We start from the raw sequence: 26834 nt of genomic DNA, 5'->3' as shown, positions 1-26834 counted from the left end.
CTTAACAATGTAAAGAAACAAACATTCCTCTGCAGTGGTTTTCAACATGTCTACACAGTGGAATTACCCAGGGAACTTTAAAACACCTGTGCAACTATTCTTTCGTAACAGAAAGTAAACCAGTAGTTTCCAGGGGATTAAAGGGAAAAATTACAAAGAGAAAGGAGAAAATTTTTCAGGTGATGAATATGTTCATTATTTTGATTGTGGTGATGGTTTTGCAAGTGTAAACATGTCAAATAAACTGCACACTTTAAATATGTGTAGTTTATTAAATGCAAATTATACTTTAATAAAGCTGTTGAAATAAACAATGATGTCTAGGTCCCACCCCACCCCACAAATTGGCATGGGGGTTCTCCCTGGATATTGGGATCCTTTAAAGCTCCCCAGATGATTGTAGATGTGCAGCTAAGATTGAGAACCGCTGCTCTATAGCTACCTTTATCCCCTCTCTCAATTTTTTATTTCAGGTTTCTTGAAATGCCTCACTCAAGCATATCTACTATATCATCATCCATTCTTTCTCACTTCTCTGAAGACTGGTTTCTGAATCACCACTCAGGTAAAACAGTACTTGTTAAAGTCCCTGATAGACTCCTGACAAACTCACTGGTCACTGGAGTGCTCACCATACTTGACAGATCTTTACAGCATTCTCTAACTACTACAGTACTATTCTATCTCTTTCACGCTATTCTTCTCCCTGTTTCTGCTCTTTATCAGTCTGTTCTCTGGCGAGTGCTTTCATCATACTAAAGGCTTTCCCTGAGTCATTTCAATATAACCAAATCAATACAGCTTCCGTTTAACCCCAATCTTCCCTCTAATCCTGATTTACTTTATAAATTCCACATCCATAGATCCAAACACCTACATCTTCACCTGAATGCTCTCGATAGCTTCCTCAAATTCAAAAAAAGCAAAAGTAGAATTTATCATCTTCCCTCCATTCATTTCCAAGCAACGAGACCAAGCCAAATCCTCAGGGTCCTGATTTCTCCTTCTTTTCCCCCAAAGGTGACAGGACCTATCAGATTCTACCTCACTCTGGCAGACTGATGGTCTAAAACACAAATCCGTGAAATGGCTTCTTCTTGATCACCTTCAATCCCATCCCCTTAGCCAGGTAACAAGGCTCTGGTCTGGCCCTGAGCCACCTCACTGTTCTCACACTCCACCACGCATTCAAGTCTTGTCAATGTCAATGTTATTGACTTTGGATTTGTCATTGACCATGACTTCTCTACATTGTCATGGTTTCTCATGCCTCCTTGCCTTCTCACTTACTATATTCTCCTCTTGGAAAAGTACTCACTTCCTGCACTTGGCAAAATTATATCACTTCAAAACTCTACTGTGTGCTGCTGACTCAGCTTTCACCAAGCTGCTGGCCATCTCCTACTCTGCTCCCTTACTATGCTAGGCATATCTCTAATCATACTTACCACATGGTATTGTAATTGTTACTTTACTTATCTGTCTTGTAAATTAAACAGTAAGTTCCTTGATAACAAGAGCTATAATATTCATTCTCGTATCCCTAGTACCTATTCAGCCTGAGTCAGTACAAAATAAATTTGTTTGACATAATTTCAATTACTTACAAAATGTAAACTTGAAACCCCAAAAATGGTCTTGATACTAACATTATTTAAAGATTTCTTAATATTCACTATAAAGTAAGTATCGGACAACAGGATCCTGAGTAAGTCAAATATCTTAACTGTACGACATTTTTAAACTATCAAAATGACACAACTCTAAAAGAAAATGCAACCAAGAGCAGATCTCAGAAAAGAGGAACACAACAAAGAAAGGAAACATATCAGGAATAACACTGACCTATCCAATGCCTCGTCTGGATGTCCAAATCCAGGGGCTGTTAATGTTGATAACTAAGAGGGTATATAATCCCTCTATGGTAATAATCATAATCATAGTAAATAAAAAAATAAGCCAAACCCAGATTTTGCTTTCTAAATATTTGATGGTTTTCCCCCTTGCCATTTTATTTAAATGAATTATTTGAATAACTGACTTCGAAGCTACTATTGGCTAAGACGATCCTAAAGCCTATTTTTTTTTTCTTTCTTGCTTTTCCCTGCACTTTAACAATATGGTGCTTTGGATTAAGATTCATCTTGCAAACTTAAAATGTACTAACATAAAGAAAAAAAGTGCTTCAAAGTTTGGCGCGAGGGGCCAAGGGGGTGGGGGGCGGTGTGAGGGATTAGAGTTTGGACGTTAAGAGAACGTTCTTCAGGAAAACAAGCCTCCCAGGACTATAACATTGACTCAAGGTTACACGGACCTTTATGGCTTTATGCAGATAAGAGTTTCAAAGCTGGAAATCTCAAACTGTGAAGCGTTACATGAACCAAAGAGGTAGAATACCTGCTCCAAAAACTACGTGTGACTCAAAGGACAAATAATCTGCAAAAGGCCAGCAGGGTCCCGCCGCCCGTAGAGCGGTCCCGCAGATCAGCAGCGGCTGCCGGGGAAAAAGCTCCCCCTACCTGAGGAGCGCGGCGGCTGCGGGCGCGCGGTAGCGGATCTCCCCGAGCGCCCAGTCCGTGCGGGCAAAGCCTCCAGGGCGACATTACAACCTTTCAGAAATGTCTGCCCTGTCAGTGTGCAAAGCACACACGTGCACCCCGAAGGGCGGACACCCAGGTTGGCTGAAGCATGCAGACTTGGGGTCTTTAAATGCAACAATTTCCAGACAAAACCCAGACGATTCTCGAGCATGTTAAGTAAGATCAGCCTCGGGAGAGCAGTAACTCATAAGAAGAAGGAGGCAAGTGCTGAAGAGGACATCTAGTGTAATAACCAAGGAAAGAATCGTGGCTGCTTTTGGAATCTCTATGTTCTGCGGGGGTCGGGGGTCGAGGCGGGGGGGGGGGGAGTGGACCAAAGCCCGAGGCGAAAGCTTTCAAACAACGAGGGGGGTCGACGGTGACCATTTTGGCCACTAGACCGGACCAAGAGTGGCAGCCTCGCTGGACCGGGAGGAAGGGATGGGAGGGGTCGGACCCGAGCATCAGCCGCCGTGGAGTGGGGGTGAGGGGCTCCCACCCCACATCGACCCTGCAGAGGGGCGGCCGGGCCCCCTGAGGCGGTGGCACCCGGGTCACGCCCGGGGTCTGGACCGCTCCTCGCTGGAAAGAAGAAAAGACCCGAGTCCGCGTGCACAAAGCTGCGGCCACCCAGGCAGCAGCAGCAGCAGCGGCAGCGGCAGGAAGGCTGCAACCAACTTCAGGACGAGCAGCCGCTGACCGCAGCCCACTCACCCAGCTCCGCGCGGCCCGAGACCCGTGACGCCCCCGCCTCCCCCGCGTCGCCTCGCGCGGGAGCCGTTACCCCAAACGAGGCCGCCGCCCGGGCAACAAAGTCCGGGCCCCCTCCCAGCCGCCGCCTCACCCCGGCTCCTCCCTGACAAAAAAGTTATCAGTTGTCGACCGCCTCGGGGGCCCGCCTTGGGTCGCTCGACCGGACTCACCAGAGTGGCTCCCTGAGCTCCACCTCCAGAACTTCGACTTGTCTGGCTCGCAGAGACAGCGACGGCGTCTGCTCTGCCTTTTCCCGGGTAGCAGCAGCACCTGCCCCCCTTCTTCCTAGCAAAACGGGTCCAGACGAGCCATCTTCCCCCTCCGCTCCCTGACTGACAACCCAGCTCCGAGAGCCGCCACTGCCGCCAGCCACTCTGACAGGCACGACTAAGGACCCGTCCCCAGACAGCCAACCACCACCTCCCCACGCCAATTTGGCCAATTGCCGTCGCCAGGGGCGGGACCAGGACAACTTCTCCACCAATGATAATCTTTCTCTGCTGTGTCTGGGGAGGATCCGTGAGGTGGGAGGGAGAGCGACTTAGGTGGGCGTGGTCTCAGCAGCAGGCGTGGTCGGAGCGCCCAAGGGAAGATGATTGACCGTAAGATTTGCGGTGCAGGCTAGGCAATAATGATCAGTGAAGGTCTCGTAGACTGTGAGTCATTAGAATTTATGGCACTCTCAGAAGAAAACAAGCTTTTCGGAATGATTCTAACCATAATCACAGAAGAGAAACTAACTGATTTTAATTCCTTGATCAGAAGGATTTACTTCCCAGGAAGTCGAGACACAAGGATTTATCAAAATCTATCAAACTATAAGAGGGAAAAAAATGTACCTTTCTGCAAAATGGTAATAAAAACTCTTCCCACTTTATTATATCGTTGCCTTTGGCCTTAGACTAGGAAAAGTCAAATACAATTTCCCAGTTTTATCTCCATGACCTGTTTTTTCTTTGTTTATTCGGGGTTTTGTGGGGTTTTGTTTTTTTTTTTAATCTTCCCTCTCTACTCTCCACCCACACACATTATTTTGTATAACAACTGGAACCTGAGCACACCTGAGCCAGCTCCTACATATACTCCCTCTGTTTTTGACCTTGTCAACTCTACCTACCACATCCCTCTCAAATCCAATCAGAATCCATTAGAAGAAAAGTGGACCTTCACCCAGGAAGACAAAGTCATTCCAGGTTCTTGCTAGAAAGAGGAAAGGTTTCTAAAGCAACTGGTGATCTTTTCAAACATGCTGCACATAAACATGAAAATATATAACTTGCCCTGACCAGTATGGCTCAGTTGGTTGGGTATTGTCTTGCAAGGCAAATGGTTTTTGGTTCAATTCCTGGTGGGGGCATGTACCTAGGTTGCGAGTTCAGTCTCTGTCAGGCACATACAAAAGGAAACCAATTTATGTTTCTCTCTCACATCAATGTTTTGCTCCCTCTCTTTCTCCCTCCCTCCCCCTCGCTCTAAAATAAACAAATATTTTTTTAAAAAAAGAAAAGAAAATGTATTACCTCATATCAAAAGGGCACCAAGCAAACAATTTCAGGTAATCATTACGGGAGATCTATAGAACAATCCGATAGGATCACCCTTCCAAGAGCATAGACAGGATTATTGGCAAATAATAACAAAACACAGTGATAAGGGCAACAGACCTGGGTTCAAAGAGCAAAGAGAACAACACGGGAAGAAATTATTGTGTTTAAGAAAGTCAGGGAACTTCACAAGGAAGGTGATGTTTGAATTGGATCTTAACAAGTAGGTAGGAGTTTGCCAGAGTAAAAAGTAAAAGGGCATTTCAGGGAGAGAAAACATCATGTTCAGAGGCATGAAGTTGTAAAAGGGCACCGAGTGGTTGGAGAACATTGAAAAAATGCGTAGGGCTGAAAGGTAGGTAACAGCCAAAAATTACGTTAGAAGAAAAAGTAGAGATGATTGTAAAAGGCCTCACTAGCTACACTAAGGTATTGAGATGAGCATGTCCAACAGAGCTTTCTGCAAAGACAGAAATGTTCTATATTTGTGTTGTCCAATGTGATAACCACTAACCGCATGTGACTATCAAGTACTTGAAATACGGTATAGCTGAAGAACTCCATTTTTATTTGAATTTTAATAACTCCCATATCGGACAGCTTAGATTTAGACTTCATTCTACAGGCAATGAGGGACCAACAGAATCTTTTAATCCTGTGGACAACACAATCATTTTTCTTTGAAAGATTGAAAATCCTAAAGCTAGTGTAGAGAACATCTGTTCTCTTTGAGAGGAATCTTGACAGATCAGAACAGGGTATTGGTGAAGGATAGGCAGGATAATTTAGGTCAGCTGGGCCAGAACCTGGACAGGGGAAGTGTTCACCGAAAGGACAAGGACAGGAAGATGTCAAAAGTGTGTTATACCCTGACATCTTAGAGAATGCAAGTAGTCAAAACCAGAGAAATTGAATTCTGCTATCAAGTCCTGGCAGAATAGAGGGTAGGAGAGTTAGGGGCCAAAAAGAGAAAGAAAGCCAAAGAAAGGGTCAGCTAGCTAGCTCATAAAACAGGGAGAGAGCAAGAGTGAACAGAGGAGTACATATACACAATCAGTTTCACTGGCTGTTATCCATGTGAGCCATGTGTTGGCCTGATTTAAAGAGCCAGAGAGTTTAGTATCAGGAAGACCCATTAGGACCAGGGCAAAACTCCAGGAGAGATGAAGGCCTGAGCCACACCTGTGGAAGTAGGACTGGAAGGGAAGGGCAAATACTGACTTTCTGCACTGTGCAAGGCATTCAGCTTGACAAGGATACAAAGGAATGCTAGAAGCTTCCAAGATACGTAGCTGGATAACAGGTAAAAAGTTAAGCAAAGATTAATCATTCAACACAACAATAGAAGAGATGGCACAAAGCAGTGCATGACTGATTTAGTATTCAGATGATTTCCTAGGCAATAACTGCTGTGTGGGTTCCATAGAGAGAGCAAGCGTTGTAGTCAAAGGCAGTCAGAGAAAGCTTCATAAAGGAGGTAATATTGATCCCGGTCTTGAAAAAGGGACAGGAATTTGAATTGGCGGGGGGAGGGGGCGGAAACGTGTGAAGAAGAACCTCTTGGAATGCTGGGAAAAGGAACAGAAGAGGAGAAGCACAAGCAATAGACAGAGGGCACCAGAAGCCATTCCGGCTGGCCAGAGCCTGCAAGCTAGGCTGGGGATAGAAAATAGGCTCCTTGAACGCAAATCCCAATGTTCAGGTTCTGTCCTTTTCCCCAGCAGCTTCATAGAGTTACTTAGGATGTCTTTTCAAAATATAAATACCCAAACCACACTCACACCAAATAAACCAGAAAATTGGGGGTGGGGCCTGTATGTGATTCTAACATACACCCAGGGTTAAGAACGTAGAAATGACAGCATAACATTTTAGTAATGGCAAATCAGGACCGTACACGGGATGGATTAAGTGGAAAGAGAACTGAAGTTTGCCTAGTATATTTACATATCTGTTTCCTTTGTGCAAGAAGACAGGAAGCAGTTGACTGCCTGACTTCACTTCCTGTTTTGCAGTGGTGAGATGATATAGAGTAAATTGTCTTTCCTCTAGAGTAAAACCAAAACACAATTTTATTTTTATAATCCAATCTCCTTTTTATCGCTATTTGTGCATATAAAAATAATTTTCAACAATAACAATCTGCAGTTAACCATTACATATAACTACTAATATTTTAGAAACAAAGCATGAGGAAAATGCCTGAGAACATTCTGTTTTAAAAGGGAAATGCTTTTTGCCTACATTATTAAAGTCAGCATATTCCAGACTTCCCCTACCCATCTTTGCTAGCCTTTGATAGCTGTAAACACAATTCTACATTAACTATTAAAAAGCATTTACCTTCTTGCAAATAGGTTTATTAAAATGTTGAACATTTTAAAGCATGAACATTTTTTCTATAATATTAAATTTCAGGAACTTCAAGGAAATTTAGTTCAAATATATTTCTATTATAATCAGCCAGAAAATAGCGAGGTAAAATAAATATTTTTCCAGCTTTATTGAGATATAATTGATATATAATATTGTGTAGGTTCAAGGTATACAATTTGATAATTTGATATATATATGTTGAAATGATTAATAAGGTTACGTAACACATCTATCGCCTCATTTTTCCTTTCTGTGTATGTCTGTATATGTGTGTGGTGAAAACATCTAAGATCTACTCTTAGCAATTTTCCCATATTTGATACAGTATTGTTAACTATAATCACCACGCTGTACATTACATCCACCGTATTTATCTTAGAACTGGAAGTTTGTACTCTTTGACCAACATCTCTACATTTCCTCCAACCTCCAGTCTTTGGCAACCACCAATCTATGCTTTGTTTCTATCTCACATGACTATTTTAAATGAAAGAGTCAGGAGAATATTGCCTTGGGAAAAAACATGAAAAATATGTTACTTTAATGATCAGTGTATTTTTTAAATAAAGATTTTATTTATTTATTTTTAGAGAGAGGGGAAGGGAGGGAGAAAGAGAGGGAGAGAAACATTAATCAGTTGCCTCTCACATGCCCCCAGCTGGAAACCTGGCCCATAACTCAGGCATGTGTCCTGACCAGGAATCAAACCTGTGACCTTCTGGTTCACAGGCAGGCCCTCAACCCCCTGAGCCACACCTGCCAGGGCAGCATATTTTTTAAAAAATCAAAGCAAAAAGAATGTGAGTAAGGTCACTCTGTCTTGCTGTGCCAGATTCCCTTTAGTTCTAAGAGAGCTGCTCCAGCCAGTCTCACTAGCTGAGGCAGCAGCCCAAACCGTGATGTGTGCATCCAACCCCCGTCACAGAACCAAATAACAAAAAGGCAGTCAGGCCCAAAAGGTGCCCTGATGTGAGCACTCTGCCCAAACAGGGATGATGGTGACTACTACACCCATTTTCTTCCAAGAATTTGAACTGGAAATGGAAAGGGAAAATCAATCAATCACCTTGTGGGAGTAGAAGCTAAAAAGTAAGGCAGTAGGAAGAAGCCCTAAGAGGAGTAAGTCATGAGCACACTATGGTAAAGTGAAGCCATTAGGCAGAGAAAGATATAGAAGGTAGAGGAGGAAGCAACTGGTAACAAAGGAGCAGTAGAAGTAGAGACAGAGTAGAATGAGTCACTATAACAAAGATGGCAACCAGTGACGTGCCACTGTCTAGGGGACAATGAGATAGCCCAGATCCTCCGGCTGCACAGAACATCTCCTACAGCTCCAGTTTCCGGTGTTCACGTTCAGCACCTGTGAGGTCCAACAACAGCTCTGCCCAGAGTCCTATAAGATTCCCATATGTGTCACCTAAGATATTCTAAGTGAATTGTGGTACCTTTCACCTTATATAAACCAATAAGTAGACTTCCAGAATGCGGACCAAGTGAAAGAGGCTGGACCAATTGCATTTTGCAAAGAGAACTATATACTTCAATGTTGGTTACAGGTTTTTCTAGGAATAACATCTAGAAAGAAGAAAACATTCTCTATATTTTTTAAAAGAAATTCACATATTAAAGTTAATTTTATATCTTTATAACAGATATTTTAAGGGAAAAGTCTTCTTTCTCTTGGTTTTTAATAGCAGAGCCAATCTTGTTTATCCTGACAAGAAAGTCATATAGTTAGGGGTATAAAACCTAGTGACTAACTACTATCCTGATTGAAAATGAAAATATATCCACATATATCTTCTAAGACATTTTATTAGCCAATGTCTTCTAGAAGAATTATTGTTGGCTGAGTCTTGTTATACAGCTTTTATGAATCATGTTTTTTAAATATTTTATGCCCTGGGAAAAATATTTTATGACCTGCGAAAAAGATGAAAAAGACAGATACAAAACAGTATACATGGCGTGGTCACAATTTTGCAAATGTTTGTGTCAGAAGACTGTATCAGCAACATATAAGCATGGGGATATCATGGGTGAATTCTGTTTTCTTCACATATGTTTTTAATTTATCTAATGTTCTACAATAAACAGGAGTTAGTTTTATAACCAAAAAAAGAGGTATGTATTATTTTTTAAAGTAAGGAGATGACAGACTCCACATCACATTGTGAATTCAGCCCAAGTGAACCTCTCAGTTAAACATTCTTCCTTTTACTTTCAGCCAACTCATTATTCAAAATTCTTTAAAGTGCCCTAGAGATTCCACAGAGAAGCCCTTGTTGCTGCTGGAAGCAAAAGACCTCACTAGTCAGTACTTAGTATAGAATTACAAATTTGTATGTACATTGTCTCTTCCAAATGGGGGCCCAAATAACAGAAAACACAGAAAAAAATATATATAGATAACTGTAATAAACAGAGACATCACCAGCTGGGAGCAGAACTGTGCTTTGTCATCTCTGGGTCCCCACAATAGCATTAGTAATGGCTCAGCCCATAGAAGAGCTTCAGAAATACAGGCTAAAGGAGAACATGAAAAGATGGCAGTTTCCTCCACTGTCTTGGTTTGGTTTACAAATCTTTTCCAGGTTGGCAGACCTGTCCCAAGTCCATAGGCCAAGTGGAAACATGATTTCTCCCCTTTCTGACCACTCACGGTGTTCATCAGAAGCAAAATATTTCTGTGGTATTCAGTATAACATTTCATAGTGTATTAACTTGAATATTTCCAAAATTGTTTCCCAGGTGTTAACTTCTCACCCAAGAGAGCAAAGGCAGCAAGCAGGTCACACATTTCTTTGATTTCCTTACCAAGTGGTATCTTCAAATAACTCAACAAGCACAAATAATGGTCAACGGGTTATTGAGTCTGGGAAGGAGAGTGAAAGAAAGAAATGGCAGGAAGAATCACACCCTCAAAGAGTTTTGCCAGCCCATTCATTCTGGTATATAATGCTTGGGTTAAGAGAGTCTAATGTATGAATAATACTTCCATTTTCAAATTTTGTTCTCATATACTTAGTCATCATCACCACACCCTGATATTTAAGCCAGCAAAAAGTTTCAGTGAGTGGATTCAGCATCATCAGCAATGTTCAGTCAGGGCACCATCCAGCTTGTCTTTCTTAATACCCGTTACGCTGGCAGAACCAAGGAACACCGTCTCTGGAACTTGTCTGCTTAGCTGAGACACTTTCTCAGCACAGGCATGGGATACGTGTCCAGTCCTAGCTACCTTGTGACATTCAAAAGTTGCCATTCCAAGAAACCTCCACCTCTGTGGGCTGAACCATGATACTAATCTCTAAGGCACTCTTAAGGATTTTTTTTTCAAATTTAAACTACAGTAAGAAGTGAACAAATCACATTGCTTATCAAAAAATGAGCAAAGATTAAATGGTGATGTCCCTAAGAAAGGACAGAACAAAGCTTTCAGAAAGAAAATAGGGAGGGCAAAGGAAAGGAACATAGAAAGACATCTGAGCCGGACATTATCTAAGGAAGCCTTTCCTCTGGAGTCCATGGGCAGTTAAGACGCTGCCAGGAACTGAGAAAAATCAGGGAGACTCTTGAAAATATATCCTAAAAGAATTAAGGAGGGGCAGAGTATGTTGACTTGGGCCATTCCTGCCACTCTGCAATTTTTTTAGTTGCAGTATACACATAAAAAATTAAATAAAACAAAAATATGATTACTTCAGTGGGTTGTTACAGATGAACACTGCAAATGCTGACCCAGCTCAAGAAAAAGAACACTGACAACAAGCTCTGGGGGGGCTTGTTCCTAATCATTACTCCCTCTGTCCCTCCCAGAAATAACCTGTTTTGACCCATACTGCTTTGATGGATCTGCCTATTAAATTTTATATAAGAGGAATCATACGGAATATATACATTTGAGTCTGACTTTTTCTCTCCATGCTATGTTTGTGGAGTCTATCCATATTTCTTGTTGTAATTGTAGTTGATTCTTTTTTGTTCTGTATGGCATTACTACATGAATATGCCGCAACGTACCTGACAGTTCTACAGCTGAGGGATGTTTGGGTTGTTTTCAGGGGAGGGCTATTACAAGGAACGCTGCCAGGAGCAGCCTCATACATGACTCTCGATGCACGTTTGTGGACACTTTTGTGGTCTATATCCAGGACCGGAATTACTGGGTCTAGGGTCAGCACATGCTCTTATTTGCAGGGTGCTGTGAAATCATTTTGCAAAGTAATTATATCATTTATACGCTCATCAGTGGAATATGAAGTTCCAGTTGCTCAACATCTTTGTCAATATTTATATCACCAGTCTTTTAAATTCCAGCTATTCAGGTGGGTATGTAATGGTATCGGATTGCGATTTTAATTTGCATTTCCCTGATGACTAATGTAGACTTTTTCATGCTCTGCAATTTTAAACCTTCTCTGCAGGTCTGTTTCATTGCAAATCACTGCTCAAACACATTTTAATTTAGAATCAATAATCATTTTAATTAAAATACATTTGACATTCAACATTGTATAAATTTAAGGTGCTCAGCATTTTGACTTGATACATTTATATATTGCAATATGATTACCATTGTAGTTATAGTTAGCAATTCCATCATGTCATATTATAATTTCTTTTTTGTGGTTGGAGTAATTAAAATATAGACTCTTAACAAGATTGATGATTATAATACAATAATATTGTCTATAGTCACTGTACTGTACTATCCATCAGATCCCTGGGACCTGTTTTTCTACTAATTGCAAGATCAACAATCATTTGTTAAGTTCCTAATGTGAACCTCAGACTATGTGTTAGTTGCCTTCACGTATGTGGCCTGAAGCTGGTGGTGAGAGATTTTTCCAGTATGGGTGATTTCTGGCCAGGCTTGCCAGTTTAGCTCCGCATACTGTCACTGACATTGTAGAAAGAGTATTTCTGAGAAAAGAATGTGCCAGCAGGGGTGAGGGCAGAGAAGAGGGAAAAGAGTTAAGTATAAAGAATAAAAACCAACTGTGTTTTCAAACTTGATGGCTTGAAAATAGTTAATGACAGTCTTTACAACTAAGTCATTTATTCTGTTAGCTATAAAAGAGGATGATGATCAACAGATAATACTAGTCCTTATCAACAAAGGGAAAAGTGGAATTTCACTGGTGTTTGATGGTGTTGTGAAATAAAACTCTCCTCTAAAGATCTTTCTTTGAATGACTCTTAGAATAAGTTTTCTGAAAATGTGGGTGAACAGTTGATAGCATGATGTACGCTGAAAGCCAAAGAAAGGTATAACTTGACCTCAAATCCCATCTGACACTTCTTCCAGAGCTGGCTACAAATTTCCTTCTTCTGTATCTCACCCAAGAAGTGGTGCTGGACGTCCTTCCCCTCTGTCCCGGGTTGACTGGAGTCTGTGAATATCCCATGATAGGCTGTATTTATCTGATTGAAATATGGTAAATGTGGAGACAGTGGCCAGGAATGAGAATATGAGGAGAGCACTTGGGAATGGTAACCCACTTACACGCTAAGTAACAACTTTAAAAAGTTAAACACACTTTGTTTAACAGACCTCCAGATGAAATCTCACTGAAATGACAGACTCCCATGGAGCAAAGGGCCAGGGACAGTCTGAACTGCTGAGCCACATTCAAGGGGGGAGGGGGACCAGCTCCTGGCTGAGCCAGGAACTAGCTTTGGATGACAAGGAATGAAAGGGAGGAAGGAACCCTGAAAGGAACTTTGGAAAGAGGAGTGAGCATGAAATGACATAAGGCAAAGATCAACCATTTTCCAATTTTTCCCTAAGGATGGCACCAAAGTACTGAAACCTAAAGTATCCTGCATTCTCTGAGTGACCAAAGCCACTACTGAACCTAATAGTAGAATAAACGTTTTTGACTACCTTAATTACTTATTACCTGTGGTACATTTGGAAAGATCAAGTTGAGCTCTTCTTCTGAGCCATTTTTTTCTTATTCATCCAGTTTTCCCAAAGAGGTGTAGGGGGTGTTTAATATAATCACATTTTCATTTCTGTACAACAGGCATCTGATTCAGATAAATAGCCTAGTGTTTGGTGGCATGCATCTGCCTGGAGAGAAGAATCTTCATTCTCTCTTTCCTCTCTAGGAGACACAGAAGGTCTGAGAAACTGAACTTTGAGGCAGAAATAAGATAATGAGTAAACTCAGAGGGTCTACAAGATGCAGAGCAGGAGAGTGGAAAAGATGCATCATGGAACCAGAAGTCAGGATTGAGCTGAAGCCTCACATTGACCGTGTAAGATGTGTGACTCTGAACAAGCTCTGTGGATCTCAGTTTTGTCATCTGTAAAATGGGGGGATTGGACTCTGATCTGAACATAAAATGTTCCCTTAGTTGACATGCTGGGGTTCTACTCAAAGTTTTTTACCCAGAAGTTAGAAGTAGCAAAGAAGCCTCCATCTTTGCTACTCCTCCATTGTCCATCTCCTCCCCAAAAATTGCCTACTCTGGGCCCTGAGAGGCTCATACTACTCATACTGTATCTCCTGGGCTCCTTTGATCTCTGGTTCTGTCTGGTTTGGGCCAGTGGGAGATACCTGTGGGAGAACTGAGAGAGAGAGAGAAAGAGAGAGAGAGAGAGAACTCTTAACTCTGTATACCTTTTCCTCCTCCACATTACTAGTCCTTATCAACAAAGGGAAAAGTGGAATTTCACTGGTGTTTGATGGTATTGTGAAATAAAAATCTACTCTAAAGATCTTTCTTTGAATGACTCAAAGATAGATATATATATATCTATCTTACACTTTTGCTTTCTAACTGGACTTCAGCAGAGCAGCAACTCACAACAATATACAGCTACATATTTTACACAAAAGAAATCCAGGTTTGGAAATGGTTAAGTTATTTAGCTAACATAAATGTCAAATTACAGGATCCAAGTTCCAAAGACCATTCCCTCCCTCTCCACGCCTCCTTCGATAAGAATTATTGGGTTTAACTTTGAAACATCCAGATTACACAGGCAGTTTCCTAGATTTCACTTTTATTTTTGCATTCAAGATATCGTGATCCATGACCTTAATTTTTATGCGTTTTTGTTGTAGTCAGGAGCTGGCAGCTTTTCAGAAGGGCTGTACTAACTTTCATTTATGTCCTGAAATTTACTTTTTTTTCATTCTGATTATAACCTTTCTCCCTATGTCCTCTTCTTCCCCCTTCCCCCAGTCATTGTGTATAAGCAAAGGCATTTGAGAAGCTAAATGTCTATCATAAACATCTCAGATTTGACTACAAATGTCTGTGATGTCTGAAAACTAGATGTGTTGAAGATGCAGAAGATTGGCAGGGAGGTGGGAAGTTTGAAATGGTAGAGAATAAAATCTGGAGCTTTTAGAGCACTAGAAAGCTTTGAAGTAGAAAGAGAAATGAAAAAGCTTTTAAAAGCAAAAATAGCTTGGCTCAGTCTTTCCTGAAATGTGTGCCCCGGAGCTCTAACACCCTATACCTGCTGTGGGGGTAGAAACAGGGGTGGCAGGGTGGGTTACAGTCCAATAAGTTTGGGAAATACGTAGTGCAGAATGCGGCACCTTCTTGGAGAGCCCAAAAGCATGGTGAAGGCACTGAGAACTTCTGTAGTAAAGAATTCTGTTTAACAGTTGAATCCCCATGTTTCTCCTCAAAATTTTTAGTCCTCGGGACTCTTAAAATAACACCTGTTATCATTTCCTTGCAGAAATATCAAGGAATAAACTTTGAGATACACAGTACATTGTACTGAGAGCAGAAACTCAGAGAGTAAAAAGAAGAGAACAGGATTTTTATCTTCTCCATCTCTTACCTCCTGGGCACTACCGCTCTTGCCCTGGGGCCTCAAGTCAGACGGCTGCTCCTCCCCAACCTTAGGCGCATTCTAGCTCAAAATGGTCTGCAGTACCAGACTGGCAAATGTCAGGAATTTCACAAATATTTGTTGAATGAATTAATGATTGGGTGAAATGAGATAGTCCCTATAAAGCCCTTGGCTCAATGCCTGATACAGTGTACTGAGTAGCAACAGATGCTGTTATTACTGCTTGTCATAATTTTTGGCTTAGAAGAAACAGAAAAACTCAAAACTTGTTATTGACCCCTCTCAAAACAACTGAAAGCCAAAGAAAGCTTATAGCCATAAGCTTGTTTGCTTACAGTCATAAAGAATAAATGGCAAGTTTCTACAAGGAAGAAATGTTGAAACGGGTAAATATTCCAGTTCTGTGATGCAGAAAGGAGGAGCTAATGCGTTATTTGAGAGTTTCACTTTTTTATTTTTAATATCCTTCTCATAGTTGCAGTTTTTATGGCAACAATATGAAACATCAAGGAGGTAGGTAATTGATTTCACTTCTGCTTCTGCCTGGACTTATAAAAGAGAATGGAAGCTCTAACAAACTGCAATTGTTAAGATGATGTGGATCAGCTTCTTTAGAAGGAATTTATCTCGTCTAAGAATTTCAAGTGTTTCCTAATTTAGGAATGTACTGCAGTGTGTTTCTCACTGACAACTACTAACTAGTCACATCGAATCTTTTGAAAGAAAATTGTTTTTTCTTGCTCACAGTAAGAGATGAAAGCATTAAGAATAGGGTTGTACTTTTATTGAGTACTTTCTGTGATTTAAAGCATAGAAATGTTATTATTTATACAAGTATTATCTCATTAATGAAAGATAACATCATCAGTTATTTGGGAGAGGAAAACCTGGCATTCAATTAAAATGTTACATGTTTCAAATACATGTATTTGCATTTTATTGAGTTTGAGGAATTTATTGGACAGTGTTACATGTGGCCAAAGTAACATAAGCTCTGGTTTACAGTTGCTTAAACAAGGAAATTTGTACAATCTTGCATACCAGGAGTGCAGAGGAAGATCAAGCCTCTGGCTTGGTTGAGTCTATGGCTCAGTAATGTTGTCAAAGTTCCTCTCTCTATTCTGCTGTCTACAGCACTGACTTAATACTGAGGCCAGTTCTCTCCTCATGGTCACAAGATGGCTGCCAGGTAAATAATTGTTCATTATTTACCTACCTCAGGAAACTGTAAATCTTCCAACCAACGAATATGAATCCTCAGCTAATTTACTTCATTTGCTCTTCTCCAGAACAGAGGACTGATACTGACTGTTCGAAACCAGGGATTCTCAAAGTTCAGCCCCCAGATCAGCAGCTTAAGCTTCTGAGAACCTGGAAATCTGTTAGAAATGCAAATTCTCGACTGGAGAGCATTATGCTAAGCAAAATAAGCCAGGGGGTGAAAGACAAATACCATATGATCTCACTTATAAGTGGAACCTAGTCAACAAAACAAACAAGAAAAATATAAGCAGCAACATTGAAAGGAAAAAGAACAACAATAACGAGAGGGAAGGAGGGAGGACGGTAACTGGGAACAGAAGGGGAAGGGTCAAGTCAGGGAACAGGTATAAAGGACCCACGGACAAAGCCAAAGTGGGGAAGGATTGAGGGTGGGAGGTGGGGGTGGGTGGGACAGGGGAACATGGTGGCAGGAAAATGGAGAGGAAAAAAAGAAATGCAAAATCTCTGTCTTCACTCCAGTTCTAATGAATGAGAAATGCTGAGGGCGAGGTCCAACAATTTGAGTTTGAACAGGTCTCTTGCATATTCTGCTTAAGATAAAACAAAATTCACCCCTAGCAATGAGGGAAGGGTGGATTCCTGGACCAAATCAGGGTTGTGTTAGAAAAGAGGAAGAGGAAGTTATGCCTCTGAAGATACTACTAACAGTGTCCACAACCTGGATTTTTCAAGAACAGTACTGGTTTCAAAAATTCCATTCCATGGGATTTACCAACATGGTCATCATGAAGAGGACGATCTCAAAAACTCGCTTGACATCCTCTTGTGAACACATTGTCTTGGAAAAGATTCAAAAGAGCTGCATTCCAGTTGCAGTTCTGTCACCGATTACCTCTATCAGTCCTTGAGAAATTCACTTAGACTCTTTGAACCCCAGCTTTTACTTCTGTAAAGGTGTTGGGAAGAGAGTCTTTAAGTTCTTGAAAATAAAAACAATTATAGCCAGCATTTGTTGAGTACTTACTATATGCTAGTTGCTGCCAAGGGCTTTATTTAGTGCACTATCATTTAAAACTTAGAATAGCCCCTCTGAAGAATATAACTCGCCCAAACTCATTAGGTTTCTAAGAGTGAAGAATTCGGGATTCAGGTCTATCTGACCCTACCATCCATGTGCTAAGTCACTGTTCTATACTGGCCCACTCCCCCCCACCCTCATCAAACTAACTCTTCATGATTCTATAATTTATTTGGTTTCACATGGTTTAGTTCATCATGCTTCTTTAAAAGACAAAGTTCAGTATAAGGAAAAGAAGGGGACATTGACTTCAGGTTACAAAATATTTGGAAACAACCTGAATGTCCTTTAGTGGGTGAATGGATAAAAAAGTTATGGTACATTTAAACAATGGAATATTATGCAACTATAAAAAAGAAGAAACTCTTATATTATGTGACAGCATGGATGGACCTGGAGAAAATTATGCTAAGTGAATTAAGCCAATCAGTGAAAGAAAAATACCACATGACCTAACTTATACATGGAATCTAATGAACACAATACATTAATGAACAAAATAATAACAGAGGTTTAGATACATTAAACAGACTGACAGCTGTCAGAAAGAAGCGGAGGGGAATGGGATGAAAGATGGTGAAGGGATTAACCAAAGAACATTGGCGTACGACCCACGGACACAGCAATATGGGGGCTGGCTTGGGGAAGGGAGAGGCTGGGGCTCGGAGGAGGTGGGGAATGGGAGAAAAAGCAGAAACAACTGTAATGGCATAAACATAAAAATAAAATTAAAGAAAGAACTCAGGCTACAATTAGAAAATTACTCTGCTTCTCTGAAACTTAAATTGCCAATATGCAAAATAACATTTGGTATAGTTTTTGTAAGGATTAAAAAAGATAATACATATTAAAGTGCTTAGCACAGTGCCTAAGCTATAGTTGGCATTCAAGAAATGTTCATTTCCTCCCTCTCTATTGTCTATTGGGAAATGTCATTTGCTGCATAAGGTTGTGTTGTGGAACAGATTTATATCTTTCTCCAAATATTTCCATTAATTAGTGACCTTAGTAAGTAGCACAGGGAATGGGAAGATTCTCCCTGTGACTTCTTGGCTAAAACTTTTCTAGATCTAAGAACCCAGATAGAGAAGCTGGTCCTGGACAAGAATAGTTCTTCCCCACCCCCAACACACACCCCCATGCATGTTCTCCTAACAACCTCTCCCAAGTTTTTCAAGTATGCATGCAGGTCTACATTTGAATTTGTATGACCATTTCAGTATTTCAGCAGTATTCCTTCTAATCCATGTTAATCTCAAAATAGGACAGTTATGATGGGGTGAAGATTCTCCTCTTTTCTTTCGCAGGCTCCCCTGCAATGGGGGGGGGGTGTGTAACAGCACCCACAGACCGAGTTTGGGGAATGTTATTTGGCTCATGACAACCAAGGTCGTGGCTCCCTAGGAAAGAATCCCCGCTTTGAAGCAGGCATGTCAACAAGGGAAGAATACCACCCTCCAAGAGCAGAGTGTGTGTGGCCAGTATTTCCTGATTCACTTCCATGGGGTTTAAAAAATTGTTGAGGACAAATTGTTTTATGGCTCTATCAACACATCATTTTTAAAAGTAATAGATTTAGGAAACACAGCCCTTTCAAATGCTTGAAAAGTAACAAGCTCTCACATTTGTTTTAAATTTTAATGTTATAGTTGGTTGTGAGATTAATTTTGTCCTCTTGAAGAATAACAGGCTTTGGAGTAAATTTACATTAAATGGCTTCTGACGTTATTTAATACTTATACTTTCATACCATGTAATTCAAACAGAGTGGACACTTACAGCCTTGTGTTTTCCAAGGCCATAGTCAATACTTCTTATAGTCACGTCGTGAAGCAAGAGCTTTACATTAGAAATTCATTGAGAGACTAGTTCTCTAACATGCTCCTTGTTGCAGCCAGGGAGCAGTAATAGATCATAAAGATGAATGTATGTTATTTTACCTCTGGTTGACATAAAAAACACAAAATGATAAAAGCTTGTTTTATGGTCTCTCTTTATCTAACACATTGCCAAGAAAGCCTATGGCCAGTACCTTGTGTCTTCATGAGCAGAGGAGAATATAAAATTGTGAAATATCCGAGTATGTCATTATTGATAGTCGTTCTTAATAATTCAACTCTATAATTGTGCCAAGTTTTCCTATAAAATTTTTATGTATAATATATATTTATTTTATATGTGTGCATATTTATATAAACATAGTTGTTCTGATACTACAATATGGATAAATGTTTTTAATTACTAACCACTGGAGCTGGGTTAATAACCAAGGATATTGAAACTTTATGCTGTGAAACCCAGACGCAAGCATTTTTCCAAGCTCCCAGGGTGATCATAATGTGCAAGCAGAGTTGAGAGCCACTCCTCCGAAAGGTCTACCAACCACAAATGAATATGAACACATACATTTTCTTAACTTCACTGGGAACACCTACTACTGGTAATAAAGCCTCACAGTACAGAAAAGTTCAAGAGCCCTGCTGTTTGCTCTCTGCCTGCTCCCCCTCTCCATTATCCGTCTTTAATTTCCCCTTGAGCAGAACATCCAAGACCGCTTTGCCCAAGTGTGCGTGGGTGTGTGTAGCAACAAAGTCCTGTTCCTTTGCCAAATATTTCCTTCGGACTTAACAAATGAAACAGAACAAAGCAGGACTTACAGAGTGGAAGTGGAATAAGTGCCTCAAGCCCCTTCTGCTCTCCAACACCCTTCTCCAGCGGCATTGAAACCCCAGGACCTCGGAGAAGGCCGTTTTAAAACCTCCCACGCAGGCGCAGGTCATTTACTGGCCGCCAGAAGGCTTATTTCGAATGTGAGAGGAAGATCCCCAGAACAATCTGCTGAATCGTACAGTAAACAACTCCACCCAGGCAGGTCCTGGATCCATCTCCGCTTGCCTGTGACCTTGCCATGAAATTCAAGTAACTGGGTTCTTGGAAGATTGTTCTCCTCCAATTACTGGTGCGAATAGTTCTAAGCAGAGCCTTTTCTAAAGGGCTAGTGCAGTGAAGCAAACCATACCTTGTTCTCTGTTCCCTGCTGTCTCCCTGCCTCGAAATCTGGTCTCAGGGAACATACCAAGAGACCCAAAAAATGGGATTGCCCATCATGAATGAGCAATATGCGGCCTGAAAGGGGTGTGAGGAATAAGGGAGGGCAGTTTTACCCTCTTTGCTTTGGTGATTTGAGGAAGTAGTGCTGGGTAGGCAGCATGTAAGTCTTGGTCTATGTTAAAAACAAGACAGAGCAAGGCTGGTTGACATCATGTCCTCCCTTTGGCTTCCTCTGAGCCTCTAGCACTGCTCTTTGTGAGAGCCTTGCTCCAGGGCTTGAGACCTCGGCAAATCATTTTGATTCACCACACAAAAGAGAGTTTGGCTGAAGCTGCTACCTGAAATTTATAGGGTGCACAAATGTTCTGCGCCTGCCAACAGCCCAGTGGTTAACCCCGAAACCAGTGCTTAGAGAAGTTAACCATCTTGGCTAAGGTCACAAAGTAGTGGGGGTGGAATTCCACTCCATACCCGACTCCAAAGCCCGTTGGCTTTTTTTAATTTTGTCATCTTGACAAATAACAGATTTTGGAGTAAATTTACAATAAATGGCTTCAAGGACTGTATTTTCTTGTCCTTGGGACAAGAAGTTTTGATTAGAGGATGAAGTAAAAGATGGGTGAATTTAGAGTCAGAGTAGTCCTAACTGAAGTTTTTTAGGAGGGGTCTCTGGGAAGACACAGGGAAACACGGACCCCAGCCACAAGGGACTGGGAGGGGCGGGGGCAAGGACAAGGAGAGGGAAGATACTAGAGGCAAACATCACCAACTCCAAAAACCTGAACACTATGAAACAGATTCTGATCCCTGGAAATTACTCGATGTTTTATAGAAACTAAATATGTACAGCTCTTACTTTTGTGTATGTGTGTGACATTTTAATTTGATATTAGAAATTCTGTACTCCTTCAATCCTTCATCTTTTTTGTGAAGCAGTTAGCACAGGAAGATAATCTGACTGGTCATAGATGGTCAAACATTGTGAAACCTTGCACATTGGTTAGGGTGTCAAAGTGGTGATTTATTTCACAGAGACAACCAACAGGGGTGATTTCTGGCCCTGTCTTTCCTCGGCTATATCAGAGATAGGTAAATGGAGTCAAAATATACAAACTTCCAATTATGAAATAAATCAATCCTGGGGGTGTGGTGTACAGCATGGCAACTATAGTTAATACTATACTGTATATTTGAAAGTTGCTAAGAGAGTAGACCTTAAAAGTCATCATCACAAGAAAAAAATGTAACTGCATGGTGACAGATGTTAACTAGACTTATTATAGACATCATTTTGCAATGTATACAAATATTGAATTATTATGTTGTACACCCGAAACTAATATGACGTTACATGTCAATTGTATCTCAATATAAAAAATAGAGACATGCAGGTTATTCACTGATTCAGTAGTTAGAATTTGTCATCGAGTTGCTCCTAGTCACTATATATGTGGATGTGATGATAGGCAGACCAAAATGAGGTGGTGTTTTAACTAATTTAAATAAGGTAGCTTAAGTAAAAATTAGTTCCAATCATCCTCATTCAACCAACTGACTGTTTAAAAGAATGTATAAGACAACCATGGAAATATGAACACCCATTGTAAATTTGATGATGTTAGAGAATTTATTGCCTGCTTCCCTTGGTATTATAATAATAATAATAATAATGGCACTGTGGTTCGTTTTTTTAAGAAAGAATATTTATCTTTTAAAGCTACATACAAAAATATTTACTGATGAGATGATATGATGTCTGGGATTTGCTACAAAATAATTCAGTGACAGTGGGAGGGAGTGAAGAAAACATAAGCAGACAGAGATGTAAAAGACTGGCTGAGTTAATGATTGGAGATGCTGGGGGAAGGGTACCTGAAGGTTCATTACACTATTATGGACAAAAAGAGGGCCACATGCTACATTTGACATGCTCAGGTGCAGCCTGTGTGGCAGCCTTACAAACTTAGAGGCCTACAGTAACCCAACAGGATGGTCTGAAATTAAAACTTATTAACTAAAAGCAGTTTAGGGGAGGTAGTCAGGTCCTAGGCTAGAATCTTCCCTGACAAAAGTCAGTCTTTACCTTCACTGAGCCAGTCTATTGTCTCTGCATCTATGATAACATACCTTTGGAATGTCAAATTTCCTTTTTTGGGGGTCCCTCAAAACACAGGCACACACCAGAGGGAGATCACAAATACCCTCATTGTTATTGTTATCATGTTAATTGTTGACCGTTAACTATCCTGTACCCACCTATGTAAAAGTACATGTCTATCCTTTTACTCATTATCCAGTCCCAGAGATTTCCCACTTTTCTTTCTCCTGCCTCCTTACTCTATCACCAAGGGATTTCACATAACACTCTTGCAGCTCCTTTTTAAAAATATTTATTTATTTATCTGCCTATCTATCTATCTATCTATCTACAGAGGGAGAGAGAGGGAGAGGAAGGGAGGGAGAAAGAAAGGGAGAGGAATATTGATAAGAGAGAGAAACATTGATCAGCTGCCTCTGCAGAGGTCCTGAATGGGACCAAATATACAACCTAGGCATGTGCCCTGACCAGGCATCAAACTGGCGACCTTTTGCTCTGTGGGACCATGCCCAACCAAGCCACACTGGTCAGGGCATGACACCTCCTCTTTTGATGGTTATGTATAAAATAAGGTGCAAAACTACCATTTTCTAGAGCATTTTCTCAATCTGTTGAGGCTTTGTTTCCCACCAATTAATTGTTAGTTTGGCTCAAATAAACTCACAAAAATTCTCTATCAGTTTGAAAGTTTCTTATGTTGACACTATCCCCTCCTCTTTTGTTTTTAATTTTTTTTATCAAAAAGCTCTGTTTTTCTATATCTAGATGTAATCAATGTGCTATGATGAAAAGTTCAAGGGCTTTGAAGTCATGTAGACCTGAGTACATGTACTTCACTAACCGGTTAGGGAGACTGGAAAAGATCCTTACACTCATGGAACTTCTTCATGTTTAAAATGATGAAACTAAGTTTTACCTTATACATATTGAGAATTAAAGAAATAATCTCTCTAAAGCAATTAGTACAGAGCCCGATACATAGTAAACACTCAGTAACTATTGTTATAATTGTATATTGTGTATCAAAATAGGCATTTCAAAGAAACTTGGAGGAACATGTTTTGAGATTTCAATGGAAATAAATCTCAAAGCAGAATGAAGTGCACTAACAAAATGAAGAGAGTTGGTGTCCTTTCACAGAGAGCCTAAGATTAAAACTTATCTTCCTAGGCAACAAGACAATTGTTTGGAACACAAAAGGGAATAACTTTCTGTTTATCTCATTTCTAAGGTAACTATTGTATCAGTAGTTAAATGACTCAGGGGTAAATTGAAACGTGGTTTGCAAGGTCTCACATTCATTTCTTTTCTGTATTTGAATGAGAAGGAGCAAAGAAATGTGTACTTGACTGGGGAAGAGGAAAATGGGATCCGGAATTTTTTTATTGACATTTTTCTCTAACTTAAATTCGTACTGGTTTTGATCTCCTATGTGCAAATGGATTCTTATTAGACAATTATGTTTAAAATTTGTTCTTCTGTACTACATTAATCAATTAATGGTTTTACCTTCCAGCTACTCATACCAGAACTCTGGTATACCTTGTGTATACTCAGTTCCCTTTTCCTTCCTCACCTCTCCTCTCCCTGCACACTTTCAATTAATTCCCAAGCCCATCAGTTTCGCACCTCTTTTGAAAGTGTCCCTTAATCTATACCTTCACCGCCATTGCCTTAGGCCAGTTTCTGAGCACCCCACAATTAAATTTTTGCAGCTACCATCAAACTGGTTTCCCTATCTCTAGTTTCCTCTATCTTCAAGTCATATTCCAAAATGCTAGTAAAATGACATTTTTATACTCAAATCTGATAATGTATTACTCTGGGTAAAATATTTCAACAGCTCCCAACTGTCTACAGAAGTCCAAATTCCTTATCGTGGATGCAAAGACCACTTGTCCACTTTTCTAGCCACATGCGCTCTTTGCCTATGCATCCAGAGGCACTGAGTCCCTTGCTCTCTGGCCACACCAAATGATGTCATTTTCTGCAAGTGCCATGTTCTCCTCTACTGCTGTTTTTTGCATATGCTATGCTCCCTGCCTTGCAAGACATTAGTCCCCTGTCTATTTGACAAACTTTGTTTATTCTTCAAGATCCAGCTTGAATGTCCTTTTTTGGTCAAGTTTACCCTCTCATTAGTAGTTGCTCACAGCCACCATATTGAATTAGACCGTCTGGTCCCTGAGCAACAACCACACATCCCTATTTTTTAATCTTCTACCAGTAATTTCCGTGTGTATGTGCATGTGTGTGTATACTAGCCCATGAGCTCCTGGAGAACAGAAACCATAGCTTATTTATTTTTATCTCACTAAGCCTTACCCACCACCTAACACAGAGTTGGGTGCTCAGGGATACACAGAATGAGTAATGAAGAGAATGCATTAAGCATAAGAAAAGTTAACAAATGTAATACAATCAATACCTGTACTTGAATCTTTCAAAAATATTTATCTTTCTTAGAATGCACTTTGGTACTTTGGCACTGTGGTGCCTCAGGTTACTTCTCTAGAATACCCTTCTCTTCAATTTTATCCTTGTCTCATCTTTCAAGAAACTGCACAAGAGTTAATCTAGTAGGCTTGGTCTTAGCCTCTAGGCACAGTTACCTACTTCCTCCCTTGGATGCTCACAGGTTTATGCGAAAAACTGGCTCCTGGTAGACTCTTTACAGTGCAGGCAACAGACCCACAGTGTACACCCTGAGACCTCACAGGCTTGAACATGCCCATGTTTACATGGGCTTCTGGGATTCCAGAGGCACTACAACCTTGTCAGCACTAAGTGTTCACAGTGATATGTCTCATTGTGGTTTTAACTTATATTTTCCTAATGACTAATGATATTTTCAGTGTTAACTTTCCATATTTATTTCTTGTTTTGTGAAATGTCTGTTCAAATAGTTTGTGTATTTTTAATGGGATCATCTCATCTCATTATTGAATTGTCAGAGCTCTTTACTTATTAAGGAACTCAGTCTTTTATTAGATAGTGTTTTATAAATTTTTTTTTCCTGTCTGTGGCTTCTCCTTAATTTTCTTAACAGCGTCTTGAAGAGTAAGATGGTTTTTATTTTGATCAAGTCAAATTTGTAGACATCTTTTCTGGTTTGCACTTTGGGGATGCTATTTAAGAAATCTTTGCCTAACCCAAGTTACAAAGATTTTTACCTGTTTACTTCTAGAAATTTCATAGTTTAGGTTTTACACTTAGGTTTCTGATCCACTTTGAGTTATGTTAGATTATAGGCTTTGCAAGCCATGCAGTCTCTGTTGTAACTACTTAACTCTGTAATTACAGCACAATAGCAGCCGCAGACAATATACTGAAAAATGAGCCTGGGTCAACTTCAATAAAACTTTATTCACAAACAGATAGTAGGTCTTATTAGGCCTTCAGGCTGTACTTTGACAACACTTGCTTTAGTCTGTTCCACTGATATGTGCCCATACTTTTGCCAGGATCATACACTGTATTGATTACTGTGGCTTGTAAGTTTTGAAATCAGGTAGTAGTGTGATTTTCCAACTCTTTTCTTCTTTTTCAGAATTTTTTGACCATTCCTTTGTTTTAGTCATTCTTTTGCAGAATTGTTTTGGCAAAATTGTTTTGCTTTTCCATATAAGTTTAGGATGTACTTGCTGGTTTCTATCAAAAAAAAAAAAATTCTGCTGGAATTTTTATTAGGATTGGCTAAATCTATAATTAATTTAGGAATAATTAGCATCTTAACACTATTGAGTCTTCTAATTGATGAACACAGATTCTTCTTTCTTTAGAGATTTTTGGGTTGATCATAAATGTTTTTATTTTTTAAGATACAAACTTCACACATATTTTGTTAGTAGATTTATACATAAATACTTAATGGTTTTAATGCTGTTGTGAAGTGATGTTTTTATTTCAATTTCTAATTTTTTATTGCTAATATATAGAAATATTAAATACAATTGATTATTGTGTTTTGCTAAATTCACGTGTTAGTTACAGTAGTTATTTTATAAATTCTTTGTGATCTCTTATGTAGACAATCATGTCATCCATAAATAGAGTTAGTTTTATCTCTTTTTTTTACAAATTTTTCTTTCAATATGCAAAAATAGGTCTTTGCATATTTTTCTTTCCTTATTGTGCTGACATGTCCTCCAGTAAGATGTTAAATAGTGGTGGTGAGAGTGTACCTCTCTTGTTCCTGACCTCAGGGGAAAACGTTCAGTCCTCAACCATTAATTAGGATGTCAGCAATACATTTTTCATATATGTCCTTTATTAGGTTGAGGGAGTTTCTTTCTATTCTTAGTCT

General features: G+C 40.0%; 1 protein-coding gene across 3 annotated transcripts in view; it reads right to left on the bottom strand.

Moving 5' to 3' along the window:
* Window positions 1-20101, bottom strand: part of HYCC1 (hyccin PI4KA lipid kinase complex subunit 1) — a 75419-nt gene extending 55318 nt beyond the window's left edge. For 2 of the 3 annotated variants that reach the window (XM_054564418.1, XM_054564421.1), the window contains exon 1: window positions 3503-3707. The gene's annotated coding sequence lies outside the window, so the exon portion shown is untranslated. Of the gene's footprint in view, window positions 1-3502; window positions 3708-20036 lie in introns of those variants that run through there. The other variant, XM_054564419.1, reaches the window with a different exon arrangement.
* Window positions 20102-26834: the final 6733 nt, after the last annotated feature.

Source organism: Pteronotus mesoamericanus, unplaced genomic scaffold (genome assembly GCF_021234165.1).
Source record: "Pteronotus mesoamericanus isolate MK-2021 breed Mesoamerican mustached bat unplaced genomic scaffold, CSHL_Meso_final scaffold_85, whole genome shotgun sequence".
Taxonomy (NCBI): domain Eukaryota; kingdom Metazoa; phylum Chordata; class Mammalia; order Chiroptera; family Mormoopidae; genus Pteronotus; species Pteronotus mesoamericanus.
This window is presented reverse-complemented; position numbering and strand designations above follow the sequence as displayed.